The sequence below is a fragment of the Triticum dicoccoides genome, chromosome 4B, assembly GCF_002162155.2.
Source record: "Triticum dicoccoides isolate Atlit2015 ecotype Zavitan chromosome 4B, WEW_v2.0, whole genome shotgun sequence".
NCBI lineage: Eukaryota > Viridiplantae > Streptophyta > Magnoliopsida > Poales > Poaceae > Triticum > Triticum dicoccoides.
The window spans coordinates 192,963,784-192,979,511 of record NC_041387.1 but is presented as its reverse complement, the minus strand read 5'-3'; the positions used below and the strand labels follow the sequence as shown (position 1 = coordinate 192,979,511).

General features: G+C 44.5%; 1 pseudogene; it reads right to left on the bottom strand.

Moving 5' to 3' along the window:
* Positions 1-10,827: 10,827 nt before the first annotated feature.
* Positions 10,828-15,728, bottom strand: part of LOC119292620 — a 16,222-nt pseudogene continuing 11,321 nt past the window's right edge.

The window sequence follows — 15,728 nt, the reverse complement described above, 5'->3', positions numbered from 1 at the left end:
TCGTCTCCCACACGTACCTAGCATAGAAAACATGGAACCGTTCCCCTCTGTTTCATCTGTTCGAAAATGTCAAACTTTGGGAAGACATTCCCGGATGTATCCCCCCTTTGCCAGTATCGTATAACACCGCGTTGGAACACCCCTAGCTATACATATGTCAGGACCAGATTTTCGGGATATTAATTTCCCAAAAAAATGGCCCTTGTGCTCACCAGCCCCAGGATTACTGTTAGCTGATGAGGCACCAACTTGTTACAGAAATTCCAAGCAAAGTACATCATATGTAGTACAAGACCATTCTGGCCTATGAGTACAACAAATGGTTTCTAGTGGTTGATGGCGGAAGCGGTTTGTGGATCATCAGCGTCCATGGGACTCCATTTCCCACAGGAACAGCTGACCTAGATAACTCCTATCTTCGCGAGGCTGCTATCACCGTTGCTTAGGTTTCGGGGCTGTCGTATCAATGCTCCTTTCCATGCAAGAAATCTGCCCAAGACAATAGCCAGGGACAAGCCAATGAGTACTTTTGAATGTACTCACAAACATTATGAACACGGGTATAACATAAATGACAATCATGCACTGAAATATTCTATGATCACAACGTCAGTCATAATAAATAATCCATGTTGCACGTAGGCAGGTTGTTCATCTAAAACATGAGTATGCAATCAGAGAATAAAAATAAAATGCACCGATCGGGTGTCTGAAACGACGCCTCGAAAGGACAATAATATAAAGCATGCCTCAGTCGGGCGTCTAAGCGACACCACATAAAGGGCTGATAAAGTAAACCAATAACAAGCATGCCGCAGTGGGGCGTTTCAGCGACACCACATAAAGTGCTTATAAAGTAAATATATAACAAACATGCCACAGTCGGGCATCTCAGCGACACCGCATAAAGGGCTTATAAGAAAATCAATAACAACCATGCCACAGTCGGGCGTCTCAGCGACACCACAAAAAGGGCTAATAAACTAAATATCACGGTGCATATCCAGGAGGTAGAACCGTCCCAGGGATACTCAAAAAAATTCAAATAGTATAAAAGGGGTTAGCCCATAATAATAATAACCACAATCATCAGGAGTCACAAGTCATAATCCATGTTCTGGTTTAGCAGGTTTTCCTCCAAAGACCGACACCAAGACCGACACTTGACCCAACCCAGACTGTAGTCCTTAACCATGGACACGGCTATTCGAATAGATATAATCTCTGCAGAGGGTATACTCTTTACCCACGAGTAGCGGATTCCTTTAGTCCATCGGGACTAATTCCGTCTACGGTCTTTTAATTGAAAACCCACCTGACCAACACACACCAGCTTAACTCCCCGGTGTCTGGAATCACCCACGACACATGCCAAGCAAAACTCTAAGTGGGGAGGCTACAACCTCGAGTAGCATGGGATCAAATTTATATCGCGCGCTCTAAGGGGTGCCCCCCTCTCGGTCCCAACCGGAAACACCCATGCCCCCGGACCAGGTGACCTGCCTACCGGATGCAGCCAGTATCTTCCACCATGGCCTCTCTGTACAGTGTGTGCCAAGAAAGGGGTTGACAACTTACTGAACCGTACCCTACCTGCGGCAGGGACAAGTGGTAGTACGAAACAAGTATGGTGGTTACTAGAACAAGACTCGATCTACGGTCGACTCAGGAGGTTTATAAATTCCCTTCATGATATGTGTAACCAATATATTTCAACCAACAAAATCACCACTCATTATACCTTACTATGCCATACCGGACATAACCGTCCCAACGAAGACCGGAGACAAGCTCACGCCTACCCAAGGCAGAGGCTTTCCCGGATTTCTTTCCGGCATGCATGCAACGCATACGAGGACAATTAACATCACAAGTATATCCAGTTCCAACAGCAAGGAAATCTCCAATATGCATTCATGCAAATGATCGTATCACCACATAAAATAATGAGTTCTCCGTATTAAGGTTGTGTTATAATCGTGTCAACCACACAAAAAAACATTATGCCAGGGTTCAGAATGCTTGCCTTCAAGAGTATTCAAGTGGGGGTGCATTTTTGAAAGTTGCCTTCTTCTTCAAAATCCTATTTTTGAAAATATTCAAATTAATCCATAGTTTCAAAACAGTGCAAAAAAGTTGTCTGAATTTTTTTCAAATAGATCTAAAAATAAACTAGACAATATTTGAGAGAGGTAGGAAAAAGAATCAACACATTTGGAGTTATATTTAAAATTAGAGCCAGTCAAAGTTTCAGTCAAACTCTGATTTTAAATAAAACAGAAAAAAGAAAAGAAAAAACGTTTCGAATAGCTACACATCGAAGACGTACTTTGAGTTTATGCCTCCACTTAAACCATGTAGACCAGCATGGGTCACTAACAGTGGGGCCAGGGGCCCACTGGTCAGGTTTGACCAGTCATCCCCCGCCTCCTTCCTCCTCTGGCCGTGCGGAGGCGGGGCTCCGGCGATCGTCGCCAGCGATTGGCGGCTCCTCGCGGACTCCGGAGGGCAGGGATGGGTCCGCCAGTCCAGGGCGGTCCTTCCGGTGTTTGAGGGGGTGGCGGGGATGGAGGGAGTCGCCGGTGGCGAGCTCCGCGGCGGACGGCAGCTTCAGGTGAGTTTGGGGGTCTGGGCTACGGTGGTTCCCGAGCGGGTTTGAGGTGTTGGGCGGCTCCGCGGGGTCATGGGCAGTCGAACGATGGCGCTGGAATGATGGGGGAGGCTTTGTTTGCGACGAGCGGGAACGAAAGGCAGCGGCGGCTGTACTAGCCGGAGATGGGGAAGAAGGCCTTCCCTGGTCGATTGCCTGCTACGGGGGTGCCAGGTGGGGTGGCTTGAGGTCGCCTAAGGGACTGGACGGACTCGGGGGCTCCTTATATAGGCGGCCGGAGTCGGTTACAACGGCGGTCGTGGATAAGATCGGTGAACCGCCGTTCTGTAGCTCGCAGAACGACGCGTCGAGGCTGGGATGGCGGCAAGGGCTAGCGGACGAGCGGGCACTGCTCCAGGGGCGAGCTGGCGAGCGCGGAAGGATTGGGTGGCGCCGTCCAGGGCAGGGGCCTGCTGTGGTCGACCGCTAGTAGCCACGGCCGACCTGACAGCGGCGCTGTGGAGCTCCAGGGCGGCTCTGCAACAAGGGAGGGGTCGGGTGCGTCGGCTGGAAGCGGGAGGGGACCAGAACAAGCGGGGGGAGGAGGCAACGAGATGTGGCGACTCGGACGCACACACTTGCAAAACACGCGCTCTGGCAGCGCCCAGAGCACGCCCACCAGGTGCTCGATGAAATGCCAGGGCTAGCCAAGAGGCTAGGGTGGAGCTGGGGTTTAACAGGATTAGGTTAGGGTAGTCTAAAGGCTTAGTGGACATGGTGGTTAGGCAAAGCAAGCAGGTCGAGTGTGCAAACTAAAACTTATGTCAAATCTGACCATGCACACAAGGTGCTTGAAAGAATGCCACATGCACCTAGGCATTTCTTGGAGTGGCCAAACTCTCCAGACTAGTGTCTCTTTAGATGTAGGTGATGGTGGCAAGGTCATTTGGGAAAAACCAGAAACTTGCTAGTGCAAGTTTTGCAAAACATCAGTTCTGGACAGAAGATAAATGGCATCATTGCTTGCACTAAAAATCCTCCAATGGGTCCACTCTCCTGGACTTAAGGGTTTTGTAGGGTGGTCTACAAGCAGGAGAAAGAATCAAGGGGAAAAGGGGAAGCAAAAATATGGTTGCGGTAGAAAATGCCAAACTGGACCAGAGAGCAAAAGAGGATGATTTGCTCAAAATTTTCAAAGAACATCACTAGGTTTTTGCATAAGGTTGAATAATATACTGCTACTAACATCCCATAATTTTGGTGGAAGTTTTAAAGAAATATTTAAATAGGTTGTAGTGCAAAAGTGCAACTGGACCAGATTTGAAAACTTGTGGTAAAACTCAAAATCTCCAAATGACTAAGGAATATTTTTGCACAAAAGTGATTTAGGGACATCACATGTCATCCCCAAATTTTGGTGAGATTTTTAAATGAATTTATCAAAGGGTTGTAGTGCAAATGGGACCCTAAAACTTATGAAAAATCATTTTAGAGAAATAAAGCTCAGGGAAAAATAATTATATAAATAATCCCACTGATAAAAGGATTGTTTTATTTGAGAGGGTAAACAAGTCCAATAATAATTGGAAAGTTTTCACTTGGGGTGAAAACTCCACAACTTAGAAGAAAAGAGAGGTTCTGAGATCAAAAATAAATCCAGAAAAATGAAAATTTAAGTTCCTGGCAAAAATTTTAATAAACAAAACATGTTTAAATTTTTGGGGTGTTACAACATATCATCATGTTGTGCATCTGTGTACTTTATATTTATTGTTTCTTTCCCCTCTTCTCTCTGGTAGACCCCAAGACCGCTGCTGATGCCATTGTGATCGACTAAGTCACCGACGACACTTCTTCCCTTTCAGTAGAGCTTCCAGGCAAGGAAGGAAACCCCCTTGATCATTCCGATATCGCCCATTCCATTCTCTCTCATGCTTGCATTAGATTTTGCTACTGTAATTGATTGCTCCTATATCTTATGCATAGCCTACTTTTGTAACCTCCTGTTGTACCTTACCTGCTTATCCTAAACTGCTTAGTATAGGTTAGTTAGTGATCCATCAGTGACCCCTCACCTTGTCCAAGTTGCCCCGGCTTGATGACCGATGACTCGATCAACGTGATTGATGTGAAGAGACTGACACATCACCTCACCCCCTTTAGTTGTACGACTTTGTAGAGCTACTATCACATGCCGAGGGTGATACCTCATAACGCACTCCTGGTCATAACTCTGTAGTGTAGCTAATCGGTCATGGTCTACCGAGGGTGATTCCTCCTTCACCAATCCCGATGACGATTCTGTTGTGCAACACCTCTAGTGTGAACCTCGAGGATGATTCCTACTAAGCTCACCATGAGGATTACATTGAGTGGAATCCATCGAGGGTGATTCCTCGGGTCCCCCCTTGATGTTTTAGACATATGAATACCTTGACTTTACTTAAGACCTTTGTTAAAGTTGGGTGGGCCAGAGAGCACCCACGAGAGATACCTGTGAAATTCAGGCAGGCCCGGAGAGCACCCGCGAGAGTTACGGTGGCGGCTAGCTGTTAGCATACCACCCAAGATGTGGTAGTAGCTCCGGACTTGTCCCGACAGCCGTCACTTGTTTTAACAATGCACCAACAGGTTTGGGTACTTGTTCTGAGTTGGCCACTGGCTTATACGCACTAACTGCCATGCAGGAAAAATTATGGGCACTCGGCGTTGTATGTTTCTTCCGAAAGCTCTGTCAGACGTCTAGTTCAACATTATGGCACAGATGGATCACACCATTCGGGACTAAGGTGGTGCTAGTATTCACCCTGCACACAATGACCCTGAGTGCAATGGGCGATGGGCCCAAGATCCTGGAGCGCTTAGGAGTTAGACCGGTGGGGACCTCTCTGCGGAGCCTAGGTAGGACTACGACGTGTTGATCTTCTGAGGCCGGGCATGACCCAGGAAAGTGTGTCCGGACAGAGTGATCAAGCATGTTGGGTAATGTGGTGCACCCCTGCAGGGAAGTTATCTATTCAACTAGCCGTGTCCACGCTAACAGACACTCGGAGTTGTATCCTGATCTATTACAACTAGAAATGGGTACTTAGAAATGAGATGGATATCTTGGCTTTGGGATTGCTTTCTCGTAGGGAGTAGAGGAAGGATCTCTGAGGGGTTAATACTACAACATGCGTGTTAGTTATAAAATGTTATTATTTACTCCTCTACATGCTGCAAGATGATTGAAGATGCTAGTCTTCGATAGGCTAGTATTTCCCTTCTCTTATAGCATTCTGCATTTCAGTCCTCAGATACAACCCCATTCCTTTGATACCAATGCATACTTAGCTTAGTTCTGATATAGGTTTTGCAAGTACTTTGGATGAGTACTCACGGTTGCTTTGCTACCTCTTTTCCCCTATACCCATTTGCTGCGATCATATGGTGGATCCCAGGAGCCAGATGTCACCCCCATCAACTACTACTACCCCGATGGAGCCTACTACTACATGGAGACCGTCAATGACCAGGAGTAGTTAGGAGGTCCCAGGCAGGAGGCCTTGCCTTTTCGATCTGTATCGTGTTTGTGCCTACCTTCTTAAGACAGTCTGGTTTAACTTATGTCTGTACTCAGATATTGTTGCTTACGCTGACTCTTGTGTTCTTGAGCTTATGTATTTGAGCCCTCGAGGCCCCTGGCTTGTAATATGAAGCTTGTATGGATTTATTTGTGTTTAGAGTTGTGTTGTGATATCTTCCCATGAGTCCCTGATCTTGATCGTACACGTTTACGTGTATGATTAGTGTATGATTGAATCGGCGGCGGCACAGGTCATGAACAAACCTAATGGAATCCCTAGGAAGGATGGATGTGTAATTGAGGAATTGCATACCAAAGATGACAATACCTAGATCTATGCAATATGCCTAGCTAGGGGCATCAAACAATAGCGCTTGGTGGGAAGCAACCCAATATTTTCTTTTTGTGTTTTTTGTTTTTTCTTCTGTTCTTGAATAAATATCTGATATTAATTCTTTAATGATTGTTTTTTAGTGTTTTATTTAGTGTTTGAGTCAAGTAAGACCTATGGGATGATCTTGGGTGATAGTTGATTTGATTTTGCTGAAAAACAGAAATGTTTGTGCTCAGTGCTGGAATTTTTAAAATTCACATAAGCGTGATAAAATTGTGAATTCTTCACACATGATTTATATACAAATTTCCTATGCTTTCCTAATTTTTAAGAAGTTTTGGAGTTACATAAGTTTGCCTAAAGTCTAGGTTACTATAGACTGTTCTGTTTTTGACAGATTCTGTTTTCATTGTGTTGTTTGCTTACTTTTGATGAATCTATGGGTAGTATCGGGAGGTATGACCCATGGAAAAGTTAGAATATAGTAGATAGAACACCAATAAAAAATTGGAATGAGTTTACAACAGTACCTAAAAGTGGTTATTTGCTTTGTTTCACTAACGGGTCTCACGAGTTTTCTGTTGAGTTTTGTGTTGTGAAGTTTTCATGTTTTGGGTGAAGCTTCGATGGACTACGGAATAAGGAGTGGCAAGAGCCTAAGCTTGCGGATTCCCAAGGAACCCCAAGGTAATATTCAAGGAAAACCAAGCATCTAAGCTTGGGGATGCCCCGGATGGCATCCCATCTTTTGTCTTCAATCCATCGGTAAAATTACTTGAGGCTATATTTTTATTCACCACATGATATGTGTTTTGCTTGAACCGTCTTGTATTGTACGAGTCTTTGCTTGCCACAATCACCCTTGATGTACACACCTTTTGAGAGAGACACACATTAATCATGAATTTATTAGAATACTATATGTACTTCACTTATATCTTTTGAGCTAGGCAGCTGCTATAGTGCTTCACTTCTATCTTTTGAGAGCACAGTGGTGGTTTTACTTTGAAGAAATTGATGAACTCTCATGCTTTACTAATATTATTTTCGGAGTCCTAAAAATAGTATGTTATGAATGTAGTCCTAATATGATGGGTATTCAAGCGGGATATAATAAAAACTTTCGTGAAGATCATTGAATATATGAGAAGTTTGATTCTTTGCATTTTTTGCGATATAAAGATGGTTTTTATTATTAGAGTCATGCTAGTGAGTAATTGTGGATTGGTAAGAATATTTATGTTAAGGTTTGTGATTCCCGAAGCATGCACGTATGGTCTCTCGTCATGTGATGAAGTTGGAGCGTGATTTATTTTTCATTATGTTCCTTATGAGTGGCGGTCGGGGATGAGCGATGGTCTTTTCCTACAAATCTACCCCCCTAGGAGCATGCGTATTAGTGCTTTGTTTCGGTGGATAATAAACTTTTGCAACAAGTATGTGAGTTATTTATATATGACTAATGATGAGTCCATGGATTATACGCACTCTCACCCTTGCACCATTGGCAGCCTCTTCGGTACCGTGCATAGCCCTTTCTCACCTTGAGAGTTAGTGTAAACATCGTCGGTGCATCCAAATCCCATGATATGATACACTCTTTCACACATAAGACACCTTATATCTTCCTCAAAACAGCCACCTACCTATTATGGCATTTCCATAGCCATTCTGAGATATATTGTCATGCAACTTTGCTGTTCTGTTTTATTATGACACACACCATCATTGTCATATTGTTCTCATTGCATGAGGCATTCATATAGTCATATTTTTGTTCTAGTATCGAGTTTTAATTCTTGAGTTGTAAGTAAATAAAAGTTTGATGATCATCACTATTAGAGCATTGTCCCATGTGAGGATGATGGAGACTATGATTCCCCTACAAGTCGGGATGAGACTAGGGACTTAAAATAAAGAAAGGCCAAAGAGCCCCCAAAAAAGAGGCCAAAGAGCCCAAAAGAAAAGGAAAAAGCAAAAAAATGAGAGAAAAAGAGGGAAGGGACAATGTTACTATCCTTTTCCACAATTGTGCTGCAAAGTATCACCATGTCTTCATATACAGAGTCTCCTATTTTGTCACTTTCATATATTACTAGTGGAAAATTTTCAAGTAGCGAGGCACATATTTGTATTGTTTCCGTTAAGGATAAAAGATGGGGGTTTTACCATATTGATTGGATCTATCCCTCTACATCATGTCTTCTTGCTTAATGCGTTACTCCATTCTTGTTAACTTAATACACTAGATGCATGTTGAATAGCTGTCGATGTGTGGAGTAATAGTAGTAGATGCATATTGTTCTGGCCTACTTGTCACCGACGTGATGCCTATATTCATGATCATTGCCTTAGATATCGTCATAACTATGTGCTTTTCTATCAATTGCTCAACAGTAATTTGTTTACCCACCGTATGCTTTCTTTCAAGGGAGAAGCCTCTAGTGAAAACTATGCCCCCGGGTCTATTTTTATAACATTATTTTCATACCTATAAAACCAAAACCCCAAAATATCTTACTGCAATTTATTTAGTTTTCCACTTTTATTTATCTTTTATACCTATCTCTATCAGGTCTCATCCTTGCAAAAAATCGTGAAGGGATTGACAACCCCTTTATCGCGTTGGGTGCAAGTATTTGTTTGTTTGTGTAGGTGATATCATTGGAGACTTGTGTGTTCCTTCTATTGGATTGATACCTTGGTTCTCAAACTGAGGGAGTCTACTTTGCTGCATCACCCTTTCCTCTTCAAGGGAAAAACCAACGCAAGCTCAAGAAGCAGCAATAAGAAATTCTGGCGCCATTGCCAGGGAGGTTCTACATCAAGCCTACCAAGTACCCATCATAAACTCTCATCTCTTGGATTACATTATTCGCCATTTACCTCTCATTTTCCTCTCCCCTACTTCTAAAACGTTTTCAGAAAAACACAAAAATATTTGCCTTTTAATTCGCTTTGTTTTCGTTTGCTTTTTGTTTGCTTGTGTATTAGATTGCTTGTTCTGCTATCATGGCTAGTCCTTCTATCGTAATTGGTACCCCAGAAAGTCAGGTTCTTAATTTTAAACAAAGGGGGGAGAAAATTAAAAAGATGCTTGGTATAGAATTTGCGATGCTTAGAATATATCTACTCATAAGTAATCCACTACGGTACTTCTTCGAAATTTTATGTGGGTATTACTACTTAGTATAGATATGTACTGGACACTATTACTAGGGGTAATTTCTTGGGTAGCCTCCCTATGGATGCTTTTAATACTACTAGTTGACCCGTTGCGCCAAATGGCGCAGAGACCTGCTGAAGACATGTTGTCAATGAAAATAGTTTCATGTTGCAAGAACCTTCAACTAAAGCCATGTTCGCGATGAAAAAAATTTCCTTTACTAAGGACAGGACATGTATATAGAGTCGGTTTAGTTGTGGTCTGCTAAATCCATATGCGCCTTGAGAAAAAACATGGTTTAATTTGCAGAGCCTCACGTGTTTGAAGTATGAATAAGAACTACAAACTATTTTTGTGCGATTCAAATACATTTCCAGAGTTTTTATTTCTTAGTACATGTTGTCTAAAGTAACATTTGCCCAGAGAGAGAAGCATACCCCTCTCATTATGATTATTATTAGAAGGTATTAAATTCGAAATAAATAATTTCATTTACTTGAAGCACTTGAAGAAAGAGAACTTAGGCATACTTTTACACAATGCTCATTTAATCGTGAAGGACAAAAATATTCCACCGTCTCTGAATGATGAACTAAACTAAATAATAAATATATGAAGTAAACTCATTCAAAGTAGAAAATGGATCTTACATCAAATAAGGCATTACAACAAACATGATGTTATCTTAGTAAAAGAAATTACATCATTAGAAGAGAAAAGGGAAGAAAACCAAACATGAGATTGAGATTAATACATCTAGGAGGAGGTTGTAGACATCACTGTCATCATTTTGCGACCAAATGACAGAGTCCAATTTGAATCCATACATTGTAACCCATTTATATGAAAAACTAAGACTTATCTCTTAAAATATATACTTAGATTACATAATTTGTTATGTTATTTGGGTAATATAAAGGCATGTTTTTTAAAAGAAAGCCCACTTAAGACAAAGAGTATGCACAAATACTAACATCAGTTTCTGTACGACAATGGGAAAGTAGATATTCAATACTGGGGTATTGGTAGGTGGAAGAAAATGTCCGAAGATACAACAGGAGCATAATAAATAACATTTTTCTTCTGTCTAACTTATGAGCACACCATGTCCTTTATTTACTCTAGGAATATCACGTACTCTTTAGCTATTTTCCTAAGTGCATGCCCATTGATACGAGTAAGCCGCTTCTTCAATATTGAAGAGAGAAGTTTGATGCTGTCATGCCCACTGTTGAAATTAGACTGGGCATTATTCTGTAGGGCTTGGGGCACAGAATATCCTGAATCAATCACAAGACAAACATCAGTATTAAGCAAGGACCACACACTACTAGGAAGCTATAGATGAGATGGACACTAATGGCGCACCTGTCATGTGGTGCGCCACTACTATATAGTAGTGGCGCACCATGTGCAGGTGCGCCATTAGTGTGGAAGACACTAATGGCGCATCAGGCACATGGTGCGCCACTAGTAACAATTTTTTTTCCAAACATACTAATGGCGCATCGTGGCACGGTGCGCCATTACTAGTGCTAACTAGTAATGGCGCACCGGCCACACAGTGCGCCACTACTGTTGTTTTTTTTATTCTTTTTTTCTGCAAAATTACTAATGGCGCACCGTAGCATAGTGCCATTACTAGTTTAAACTAGTAATGGTGCACTGTGTCACGGTGCGCCATTAGAATATTTTTTTTTTTTTGCAAAACTTCTAATGGTGCACCAGCAGCAGGTGCGCCATTAGTAACCAGGGTTACTAATGGCGCATCTGCAGGTGGTGCGCCAGTAGTAACCTGGGACCAACAAGATATTTTGGACAGCCCACCTATCCACTCACTTTCCCCACTTCATTCTCTCCATCTCCTCCTCCAAGCTTGTCTCGGCTACCTCCTCCTCCTCACCTCATTTGCACCATGGATTCATCCAAATTAAGTGGTTAAGTTACCTTTTTTGATAGGTAAGTAAGGGGGGAAGCTATCTTTATGTTGTTCTCCCTCTCCAACAACGTGCACATGCACTTTTTGTGGCCTAGCTAGATCTATGTATGTTCGTGGTGTTGCATATGTTTGTGGTGTTGCATATATGTTTGTCTTTGCAGGTACCGGTATTTGAAATGCGATAGTTGCCAATATTTTGCTGGAATGTTGATTCATTTCCGTTTCGGCGAGAATTTTGGCAATATGCATTCTTTTTGGTCCTATTTTTAGGGAAAGTCATGCCAAATTTTTTCTTGGTTCTAAAATATCATTTTGCTCTACCCTGAAGGCGACCATGGTCCGCACGATGACCGAAAGCATCGTGAATAGGTTTTTGAGCTCCGCGAAGGCCGAGATGCTTCAAAAGGACGAGATGGAGATAAGATGTCAGTGTCGAAGATGCAAGTTGAAGAGCCTTATTGCGGACCCAAATTCCAGGCAGGTGCGGGACCACCTGCTCTTGCGTGGTTTCATGGATGGCTATCGGTGGCAAGGTGATGAAGATGACTATGAAGTCGTCCATGGGGGCCGGGCAAGAAATGAGGAAGGGCAGCAAGACAACCACCGCGGCTCGGGCAGGCGGGAAGACGAAGAATCTCCAGGACATGATCACGACGGTGATGTTGTACACAGTCATCATGTAGAAGATGCAGGACATGATGATGAGGAAGATGCTGGAGCAGACGAAGGGCATGATCATGAAGATGAAGATGCTGGCGGAGTAGACGACGATGGTCCATCGATTGGCTGGGTGCAGGACCCTCATACTCAAGAGCTGCTTCTCAAGCAGACGGATAACGCAAGAGCTGCCGCCCAAGAGAAAGCCAAGCTGGATCAACTGGAGATAGATGCGGTTACTCCATTGTATGAAGGATGCAGGCCCAAGGATACCCGCCTGAAAGTAACGCTCATGGCTATGGAGATGAAGATAAAACACAAAATGACCGACGCATGCTTCGACGAGAACATGTCATTCTGGCACGAACGTCTTCCCAAGGGGAACAAGTGCCCGACCAGTTTCGAGGAGGCGAAGAAAATCGTGTGTCCTCTGGATTTACCGCACGTGAAATACCATGTGTGCATGAACAATTGCATCATTTATCGGGACGAGTACGCGGAGTCTACCATATGTTCGGTGTGCGGCGTCACTCGATACAAGAAGAGGAAGAAAGCTCCTCAAAAAGTGGTGTGGTACTTTCCGATCACTCCTCGTCTGCAGCGGTATTTCACGAACCCTAAGGTAGCAAAGCTCCTGCGTTGGCACACGGATAGGGAGGAGAAGAAGCGAGAAGATGACGCAAATGATCCGGAGATAAATAAAAAAGACAAGATGCTGAGTCACCCAAAGGATGCGAGCCAGTGGCAAGCGTTGAACTTCTAACACCCAGAATTTGGGAAGGATCCAAGGAACATCATGCTGGGCGCGAGCACCGATGGAGTCAATCCGTTTGGCAGCCAGAGAAGCACACATAGCACCTGGCCTGTGTTTGTGTGGATGTACAACCTTCCCCCCTGGTTGTGCTTAAAGAGGAAGTACATTCACATGAGTATGCTAATTGAAGGGCCGAAACAACCAGGACACGACATCAATCTGTATCTGGGGATGCTAAAAGAGGAGCTAGACACGCTGTGGAAAACGCCAACCAATACGTGGGACGCCGCAGAGAAAGAATATTTCCCTATGACAGCCGCACTGCTCACGACAGTACACGACTATCTCGGTTACGAATATCTTGCGAGGCAGGTGGTCCACGGATTTTCTGGATGCGTCACGTGCATGGATGACACAACGTCTCGCCAGCTAAATAGAGATCCCCGGTCTTCGAAAACCGTGTTCATGGGACATCAAAGGTGGCTTCGCGACGATGACCCGTGGAGGAAACGCAAGGATCTGTTCGATGGTGAACCCGAACCCCGAAGACGCCCGCGTACGAGGAGCGGCGAGGAAATAGACCAGTTGTTGAAAAATTGGAAAGATTGCCCACTGCCGGGAAAGAAGCAAAAGGCGTCAGAGTTGGGAAAGAAGCGAAAGGCGCCAGAGCCGCTGCTGAAGGTATGGAAAACGAGGTCTGTTTTCTGGGACTTGCCGTACTGGAAGATCCACCGTGTGCCTCATAGCCTTTATGGCATGCATATCATGAAGAACGTGTGCGAGAGTCTGCTTGGTACCCTGCTCAACATGCCAGAGAGGACCAAAGATTGGCCGAAAGCAAGGGCAGACTTGAAATCAATGGGCATCAGGAAGGAGCTTCACGCTAATGATGATGATGATGATGAGGCGAAGCAGGACATGGAAAGTCGTCGCAAAGGCAAAAAGGCCAAGAAGACCGGAAATGACTACCCTCCCGCGTGCTTCACTCTAAGTCAGGAGGAGATTGAGCAGTTTTTCACTTGCCTCGTAGGAGTAAAACTTCCTTACGGTTACGCGGGGAAGATAAGCAGATATTTAGACCCAACGAAGCAGAAGTTCAGCAGGATGAAGTCTCACGACTGTCACGTGCTGATGACGCAGATACTTCCAGTTGCAATCCGTGCAATCATGGACGCGCACATCCGTGAAACGCTATTTGGCCTATGCCACTTTTTCTACGTCATCTCTCGGAAGTCGGTTGGCGTGAGGCAACTTAGAAGGCTACAGGAAGAGATCGTGATGATACTATGCGAGCTTGAGATGTACTTCCCGCCCGCATTCTTCGACGTTATGGTGCATCTTATGGTCCATATCGTGGAGGATATCATCCAACTCGGGCCGACGTTCCTGCATAGCATGATGCCGTTCGAAAGGATGAATGGTGTCATCAAAGGATACGTTCGCAACATGTCACGTCCAGAGCGAAGCATAGCCAGGGGCTTTCTGACCGAAGAGTGCATCTCCTACTGCACGAATTATCTAGGCATCGAGGACCCCATTGGTCTGCCCGTCAACAGGCACATCTGCAGGCTCGCTGGATGGGGTCACCGTGAGGGTCGCCGCGAAATGCATGTCGACTTCGAGGGTCGACTCGCCGACTTTGAAAGAGCAAACCTAGTAGTGCTACAACACATAGACGTGGTTGATCCTTGGGTGGTAGAGCACAAAACCTTTATTGAGAAGACGTACAATGACCGAGGCCAACCGAGGACGGACGGAGATATAATCAAAGAGCACAACTCATGTTTCACGCGTTGGTTCAAGCAGAAGCTTCTGTCATACCCTTTACATGAGGATTCTTCCGCGGAAGAACAACTCATATTTGCCTTGTCACAGGGCGCCGAGCACAACTGATGACCTATGAGGCGTACGATATCAACGGCTACACATTCTACACCGAGGACAAGGACATGAAGAGCGATGGTTATCAGAACTCCGGGGTAATGATGGAATCCTACACCGGTAACGACAAGGACAGATACTACGGAAGGATCGAGGAGATCTGGGAGCTGAGCTACACTGGAGAGAAGGTCCTGATGTTCCGTGTCAGATGGGCCAAGAGCGTCCTAAAAGAAGACCGGTATTTCACCACCATGGTTATACCTGAAGCCAAATCCAAGACCACAGGCGCAAACGTCACCGCAAAAAATGAGCCATGGGTACTGACTTCCCAAGTGGACCAATGCTTCTTCATTACCGACCCGTCAAAGCCCAGTCGTGTTGTCGTGAGGAGAGGCAAAAGGAAGATCATCGGAATGGATGGAGTAGACAATGAGCAAGACTTCGACAAGTACGGCGACCCGAAGATCGAACATGACGACGACGATGAAGTAGCAGCATACACCACAAGAAGAAGAAGGACCACCCTACCTAAAGGACGTCTGTTCCACAGAAGAACTCCATTTGCGAAAAAGAAGGGCAAGATGATTGTGAACAGATAGCTAGCTAAGATCGATTGTATTTAAATCGTAGTCTTCATTTCTCGATTGTATTTCATGGGCACTTTAATTTTGAACTCATGAATATTTTTTAAATTTCATGGACAATCGATCTCGATCCCCCTCCATCTCGATCGCTATCCCACCTCACCAGATCCGGTCCCCCTCGCCGCCGAGCACCCCCCCGCACCAACTCCCCCGCTCCACCGGCCGCCGCCGCCGACCCCCCGCACCCTCCCCCACTCC